This window comes from Rhipicephalus microplus, chromosome 8 (genome assembly GCF_043290135.1).
Source record: "Rhipicephalus microplus isolate Deutch F79 chromosome 8, USDA_Rmic, whole genome shotgun sequence".
NCBI lineage: Eukaryota > Metazoa > Arthropoda > Arachnida > Ixodida > Ixodidae > Rhipicephalus > Rhipicephalus microplus.
In genome coordinates, this window is record NC_134707.1 from 61,174,207 (window position 1) to 61,181,946 (window position 7,740).

Here is a 7,740-nt window from a genome sequence, read left to right on the forward strand (position 1 = left end):
TTTCGGACGTTAAGCCCCAGACACTCGGAAGCTTTCGAATAGGTGCAGCTAAAGTGGTTGCTCGGGCGTGTTGATACGACATAGTGAAAAAACAAGCAGAGCGATAAACGTGAGACCAGACGAAGAAGTACACATAGAGAGCGCTGTATGTGTACTTCTTCGTCTGGTCTCGTGCTGTATGTGTACTTCTTCGTCTGGTCTCTCGTTTTTCACTCTGTCTTTCACTATTTAGAATAGAGCCTGCGGCACTTCGAACACCCCCTATTCTCTAGATCACTCCGTACTTTGTCTCTCCACTGCAGTTCAGGATTCTCAAAGCTATGTTGTGTAAGCAAGACCCATGCTTACGCGTGAAAACTTAGTTAGGGATAGAATTGCCACGCTATATGCAAGGTTCAGATATTCATCCTTGTTTAGCATCCGCTGGTGCAAGTCATGAACTGATATGTTCATCTGTATCGCTTGCCGTCACCAGGTCAGCTTTTGGACTGCGAAGTATCCGTAAACATGCTCATTTTTGGCGGTGCCCTCTTAGAGGCCAAGTGGCTTTGATCTGGTATTGACAATGCTACGTTAACGGTAAAGTTGTTGGTCCCGTCGAAAGTGTATATCGATATGACTATTTATGACTTGACCTTCAATAAAATTTACAATACCTCGAGTCTTATTAGGGAGAACCAGCAATACAGACGCTCACCTAGAGTAGTATCTGGCCCGTAAAAGTTGCCACATGGCACTCGTCGGGAGTGCGGGGAGAGCGCTCACTTTCCATGGCCGCACGCCGATGGTATTTCTTTTCTCTACTATACTCGCAGACAACTTTTCTCGGCAATGAAGTGAGAACTACAGGGGAGGAGCTTCTGCACATGCACCACTACGTGAAGTATTCCAGAATGACACGTTGTTCGTACAACTGTGGAAAATGATGGCTGTGCGTGACCAACAGCGTTTCATATCGACGCAGATGCTGCTTGGCGTACGAGGTACACTTGAAAGGCGCGGCTTTCTCACGCGTTCAGAAACTCGAAGCGACAACGAGGAAATAAAGCAAATGCGAATATCTTACTGCTTCGAGCTGCGTCCTGTGTCAAAAAGATGCAAGCAAATAATGAAGGCAGTATATTTCATGCCCATGGCAAAATAAGGGCACAGTTGTGGGACTACAATAATTAGCGGTAGGATGCGTCCAGTTCGGCTCGGTAGCCTTCGATGCATAGCCGAGAAAAAGTTGTCCGCGACCATAAAATTGCGGTGGCCACCGCCATCGTTTCGACCACATGCTTTCACCGTTGATAGATAATTTCGACTGCTGCATTTTTAGGAGCGAAGCTGCTTACGCCGTGGGCTGTTCGTCTCGTGTTTGTAGTAGTAGCCACTTCTAGTTTAGTCCTTAGAATATCCGCTAGATGGCGGTAATTGTATATAATAAATATATGATAAAAAGATGCGAGATGGCAGTACTTAGAGTGTTCACTACATGAAAGGGCAGATAGACAGACGGACGGACGGATGAATGGACGGATGGACAGACAAACGGACGGATGCGCGGACGGTCGCACGAATGCACGGTTGCGTGGACGGATTCATGGACTGACGGTCGCATGGAAAGGAGCACGAACGGACGCTTCGCCCCACTCATCACCGTTCACTCCGTGGATATGCTGTGACTTTTTGAAAGTTCCCACGATCCCCATCTAGGAGCCTTCGTCCGGATAAATTCGATGTTTTATATTCCGGAAACCTCGTCACAACATTGAAGAAGCGAATAATGGCTCGTGTTTTTATAAGCTCTAAATTGAGATGCACATCACGGAAGCAGCCGTAGTTAACGCAACTAGACTAACAGTTATTTATACCGGCGAGTTTTAGTAGCACCGCAACCCGGGGGACCAAAATATTGGCGTCGTAACAAGGTTTATACTTGTGTACATGAATGTAGAAACCAGTGATGGAGTTTGGAACACGAAAAAAAATGAAGTTTCTCTCTTTACAAAAACGTGGCTTCTATAATTCATGCATGTTGCACGGCTCACTGCTCTCCCGTAGTAAAGTCCGTTTTAGTGGGACGGCTCAGTGCTCTCTCATAGCTGAGTGCGAAGTACTCGAAATTGGTAAACATTTTTTTCTAAGCACGCTTCGTGGTGTGCTGTTTTTTTTTTGTCAACACGGCCTCATCAATTAGGAGACCCAATGGATAGCCTAGTGCACTCTCACAGCAGAGTACCAAGTACTCTATATCGTTCACCGCTTTTTCTAAACACATCCGTAGACGTCCAAGGCATACAAAGTTTGGTGCGAATACCGTTATCCAAACGGCCAGGTGAGCTAAAAGTCGTAAGTGGCTAGATAGATAGATAGATAGATAGATAGATAGATAGATAGATAGATAGATAGATAGCTGGATAGTTAGATAGATAGATAGTTAGATAGATAGATAGATAGATAGATAGATAGATAGATAGATAGATAGATAGATAGATAGATAGATAGATAGATAGATAGATAGATGAATAGATAGATAGATAGATAGATAGAGAGATAGATAGATAGATAGATAGATAGATATATATATAGATAGATAGATAGATAGATAGATAGATAGATAGATAGATAGATAGATAGATAGATAGATAGATAGATAGATAGATAGATAGATAGATAGATAGATAGATAGATAGATAGATAGATAATTTGTCTTTACTCAATTTCAATTTTCAGTGTATAGTGATACGTACGATCACGTTTCTGAAGGCATAACCACGTTTGGCGAGTCGTGTGACGTGCCACTTCCTGTAAGCCAATTCGAAAGCAGAATTTTTTTTTTGTGCGAAATAGACATAACCAAGAATGAATTCCGAGTAAGGAGATATTTAATTACAACCTAATTGCGATGAGTTACTGCAACACACATAAATTTAACAATTCTCATGTTATTCCTAAAGCAATCAAATATTAAAGTAACGTTGTAGTAATTTGACACATTTAAAGAGCGTTCTCTACAGATGGCGTCGGAAAGGGTTAAGACTCGATCGTATTGCATTGGTGTTTTGAAGTAGGAACTAAATCTCTGGTAAGCAGATATAGTTGTAGATAATGGTCCTTGGTCGGGAGTGATATAAGCGTACTAGCCCTTACATCTGCGGTTAGCGTAATGACGTAGAGTAGCGGTTGACAAAAGGTACGGAAAAAGTTATTTCTACTTCTAGAGAGTGGCGAAAGGCAATAAATTCGTACAAAAGCAATGGCGTGTTAGCATCACTCACCGCATAGCGTCAACTTGAATTGATAGACCCCGACGTTTGTCTTAGCATGTTGTCTAGAAGACTGCTCTCGGAGCAACGCACATACACGATGATAAATCCACGCGCGTACCATTACTTGTTCTTTATATGCCTTAATTGTCTCATTGCTCATGTTTTACACAGTTTCTTCCCAATATTTTGTATTTATTTTATTTTTTGCAAAAAGTTGAGGCGAGAAAAGGAACCAAAAGCGGGACATGATAAATAAGAGACAAAGCATGGGAACCGGAAGTGATAGTAACAACGGAAGTAAAGTCTTGGTGCGTTTCTCTCAGCGCTAATGGCGTTCCTCGTAATGGCCTGCACGTTCTCACAGTACTTTATCCGAGAGAGATTTCTGTCCGAAAAAACTTGCGTTTGACTACAGCATAGACGCGGGAGCCGTGCACTAGCACTCTTGGCGTCGTTTATGACTCTTGAAAAAATGTAGGCAGGGTGGTAGACTGTGCCAGAGGAACACATGTCTGATCACAACAGGCTTGGTCACATCGGTATCCGACCCATTTCAAAGGGCACGTCCATATGTGTGTGCAAGGTTTTCCTACAGGGACAGTTCATTTCGGTGTTCCCGCCCACTCTATTTGTCTATGTATAAAGCTATATTTGCCCCCTCTGCCGAGTTGCAGCGCCCTTTCAATTATATCAGTGTATCGGGCTGAAATTTTGCCCCCTTCTTCCTTAGGAGACTATGGAAGCAGCCACCGCCATGCCTCCCTCACTTGTACACGCGTATAGGCACCCGACAGTGGACCAGAGGGCACGACGAAGCTCTTTGGGCCGCCTCAGCATTGTTGGTACTGACCGCCAGGGATACTAAGAAAATGGAACGCTCGCTGAACACAGTGACACGCTGAAGTGTCAGTGCCCTTTTTGGCACGTTTCCAAAGAACGCTTCCTGGGCGCTTACATAATCAGCCTCGATCGCTTGCCCACAACTAAAAAATAAAATTATATGCACGTGCAAGTTCGGTTTTGCTGCGTCTACTCGCTAGGCTACGCATTGGAAGACTTGGTTTTTCTGCGCCTACCCACTAGGCGCTACCATCAGATCTAGTAAACTGCATTGCCGAGTGCCTATGGGCATGTCAACAAAGATCATCATTACAGTCTCGGCCTGGGCAATATATGGATCAGTTTGCTCTGACGCTCGTTCCATCGGTTGCTGGGCTGTTCTCACATGTGCATTTGAGGTTCCGTCGTATTGCACTCGTATTGCGTTCAAGAACATGCATCTAGCGGTATGTACTTACGCCCACGCCATTGAGTATACTGGATTTCATGAAATTGTGACCTTCGTGCATCACGCGGACGCTGTTCTCGTGCGCCACTTGCAGCCGATCCGAGCTGCCGTAGAGCCAGGCCAGGGACAAGCTGCGTTCAACGAGTGCAGAAGAAAAGGTTTGACAATTAACTCGCTGTATTTTTTGTGTGACTGAGTTGATAAAGGCAACTTGCGTTTTAGTAAAGCATGTGGCCTACCATATGCTGGTTAGTGCTGGTTATTTGCGGGTTAGTAAGGCATCACAAGCTGAATTTGGTTGATGTCGGCCATGATATCCCACTACAAAAGTGTATGACGACGAGGGAATGACACGGTGTTTGATAAATAGGCCGCACACGCGAGTCAAGCTAGTGTCGGTTAAAACTCAGAAGCCAGCGGCACTTCCTCCTCAAAGGCGGATGCCCGTAAGCCTTGCAGCAATGGGCGTTTACTCTAGACTGACGTCATAAGTCGGAGGACCGTTGGTCCTGCCTGCTGAGAACATTGTCAAAAGGGAGAGCTGGATTTACTTTTTAGTCGCTGAGGAGACGGGCTGCTGCGCTTCACTTGCCTGAGCGGGACCACCCCTGACTACAGGTCACTACGCTTGTGGGGCCGTGAGCTCCCTCAAACATGGGGGTATATTTGCTAAATTTTTTTTTGACAACTTCTCATGCACGTATTTGCTACGGTCGAAACAAATCTTGCCAGTTATTTCGCGAGGCACTTTTTTTAGTCAATTTTGTGGCTAATATCAGATTTGAAAAAAGGCCTTAGAATTGAGAACGCACCATTTTTTGTGCACCGACGGGTAAAAAAATACATAAATGCAAGTTGGGCGTGCAAAAATGCCGTCAATAGCTCTGCATGACAGTAAACTTTCACTTGAAGTGACCTTCATATGATAGCTTAAAAATGGACAGGTGTAATTTTTCCAACTGTTTCTACGTGCGCAAAAATGTCTTCATCGATGGATGGAGGTGGCATATGGGTGTTGGTGACAGCTGATATATGTGCGTCCTTACAGATACAGTTAGTCGCGAGTCAGTGCTGACTTGGGCTCGTTCATGCTTTGTGTAATGCTGCACCCATGTGCTTTCGACTTGATTACATGTACCAACTCGCTGTAACGTAGATTCTTGTCACTTCTGCATTCTAATCGATGACCGCATGGAATATAAGAGCTCCACTGTGGTGCCTATAAGGTGGCAAAATGAAAAAAAAAAAAGAACTCCATGTCTACGTGCTTCTCTGCGAATGACGTAGAATTATAGTCCCATGTCTGGAGAGAGGGAATAAAATGAATATTTGGCGTTCTGTGCGAGAAGACCGGCGAGTGCTGCGTGAGATATAGCGTCATCTGGCAGTTATGTAAAAAAACTTAAGCTTTTTTTTTTTTTGTACGGAGAGCTACTGGTAGGTGGCAGCACCATGTCGTTTTTGCGAAGCGTAGAAACACCCGCTTTTTGTGCATAGCGTCAGAACAGCTTATAAATAATACAGTCTTTTAGAATTGCGTATCTATGGATTTCGTAAATAAAAGAGAAACACACTACCTAATAACTGCATAATGTTGTTGCGCCTCAAATATGCATAATGTAGGCTTTATGATTGACCAATCAAAGTGGACGATTGGGCCAGTTGGTGATACGTGATCGAAGCATCCAGTTGGTGATGGGCCTGTTGTTGATACATGATCTAAGAAACCCGAAAACTGCATGAGCAAACCATCGGTTGCCCTCCTCGAAAAAGACCTGCCAAATGGCGCATGTGTGAAATGAATCAGATCCTTTGCCTCATACTTCGGATGAATAAAGTTTGTCGCCTGTTCAAACGCTAACTTAGCTCTTTTTTCTGGTTGCATTAATAAATTCAATGCTAGATAAATGAACCTTCAGTTGATAGTCTGTGCTTGTGCTTTCTTTTTCCCGTCCGTGTTTTCTTCCGTGTAGTATACCAAGATAGTATGATGGACAACATTCAGAAGCGCGAGTAAATTTCTGTGGCTATGAATATCAGTAAGTTTTTCTTCACGGAATACCTCTTTCCTGTTACACAATTCGTCACGGCGGCCTCTCTTCCTCCACACCCTCGTAGAGTTACTGTATATGCTACAGTAACTCTACCCCCCCCCCCCCCCGCATCCACAGTTGCCCTCTACCACTGCTTTGAGTATTGCAGCCAGAAATGTTTTTCGGAAGGGTCCAACCATACTTTATGTATGTTCGTACGTGCGTTTGCATGTGTGAATGTATATGTAAACAAGCCAAATTTATAATTTTGGATGGCCCCGCCGCGGTGGTCTAGTGGATAAGCTAGCCGGCTGTTGACCCGCAGGTCGCTGGATCAAATCCCGGCTGCGGCGGCTGCATTTCCGATGGAGGCGGAAATTTTGTAGGCCCGTGTGCTCAGATTTGGGTGCACGTTAAAGAACCCCAGGAGGTTGAAATTTCCGGAGCCCTTCACTACGGCGTTTCACATAATCATATGGTGATTTTGGGACGTTAAACCCCGCATATCAATCAAAAAATAATTTTAGGTGGTGGTGGGGAGGTATTTGTAGGAACGCACGTGCACGTGTGATCCCAGCCGTTTACACGAATGTGTTAACGTAGTACTCCTGTTGCTGCTTCATGAGTTACATTTCGAGTATGTAGCGGTGTGAATAGTTTTGTGTACCTATACTTATTCTGCATGTCACGAATTGCTATTGATTTACGTGGCGAAGATGCTGTTAAATATGAATTGGTATATGTGCACTTGTATGTATGAGAGTATTAATTTTGTGTGTAGTTTGCTAGCGTAGACTACAGATTGATTGTGAATATTTTTTGTACAAGTGCTTGTCTCCACTGCTGCGTGGGCTCTGATTCAAGCTTGCAGCATTCTGTAAATAAAAATAAATAAATAAACAAATAAGTAAAAACTTGACATCGGCAGCGTTGACCCGGCGAATGCAAAGAATGAATGTCAAGGTCCAAGCAGGAATCGAAAGCAAGCATTCTGCGTGGCAATCGAGCATTCTGCCCCGTAGTCATCGTGCCCGGTGTCGGAACTACCTTTTAAATAGACACTATAGTGTTTGTGAAGCGTCAATTGCGGCTGCAGTGCTGGCTATATAAAATTTTGTAGGCATTACAATTGTATAGTTCTGTGATGCAGCCCTCGTGTCGGGCT